Raw genomic sequence first — 1,094 nt, forward strand, 5'->3', positions numbered from 1 at the left:
TGTTCACCAAGTGGTGCTGGGCAGGGGCGTGATCCCTGCTGCCCTCCACTGCATGGGGGGGCTCTGCATGAGCCTCCTGAATCTCCTAAGCCCCCCTTGCTCCCCCAGCTCCCCACAGGTGCCCTGCCTGGGCTGTCTCTGGCCCCTTTAAGGAAAAAAAAAAGCCAAGAAAAGCCCTGGGACTCATGACTCCTGCAGTAGCCTTGGGGACTCCTGCAGAGCCCCCCACATGGTGCAGGGCAATGGCGGGTGTTATGGTGACAATCTGGATTACTGGGGAGCATTGAATCTGCAGCTGAATAAAGACTTTTAATCTGTCTCAGCAAAGCTGCTGGTCACAAGGCAGAATGATGTATTAAACTAACCTTGCAAATACTTAAGTAAATTATTTCTTTAACAATGGACTAGTGTGCAGGATACATGACTCCTTTTATAAGAAGAACAAGATGCAGCCCACCAGCTATTGTCAGGAGATAAGACAGAAACCAGACCTTGGAGAGGAAGCTAGAGTCAGCAGAAAACCAGAAAGAACCAGCAAGTGACTGAGAGTATCCGAGTTCGTGGCCTTACGCATGCGCTCTTAGCAGAGAGGCATGTAAATGAAGGGAATGCATAGGCAATTCCATGTTATGGCAAGCTTATGCAGAGCCCCCATGCAGTGGGGGGAAGTGAGGATCACCCTTCAGTTGGCAGCACCTGCTGAGTTGGGGCTTTTTTTAACATGTTCCAGGAGCTGGGGCAGCCATTGCTGGGGTGGGAGAATAAGCGGGGGATGGGCCAGTGGTGGGGGTCTCTGATCTGTCTGCAGGGAGTTCCTGGCCCCAGATCTCCAACTGTGGGCAGAGGGCTTGGAAACAGCTGCAGGGTAGAGGCAGGTCTGTTACCAGATTTGCCCGCTACTTTGGGGTGTACTCATTTATTAGGGCTAGGGTCTTGGTAATTCTATTAATGTGCTGCTTGTGTTACTTGTGTTTGTTATGGAGCTGTATCTCTCCCTTTTGCAAGCCCCCACCCCCAGTGGAACTATCTTGCAGGACTCAGTTCAGTGGGGCTGGGTTCCTCCAGTCCCCAAATCAGTCATGTGTACACACACA

The sequence above is a fragment of the Crocodylus porosus genome, unplaced genomic scaffold (genome assembly GCF_001723895.1).
Source record: "Crocodylus porosus isolate Cpor-Errol unplaced genomic scaffold, CroPor_comp1, whole genome shotgun sequence".
Taxonomy (NCBI): domain Eukaryota; kingdom Metazoa; phylum Chordata; order Crocodylia; family Crocodylidae; genus Crocodylus; species Crocodylus porosus.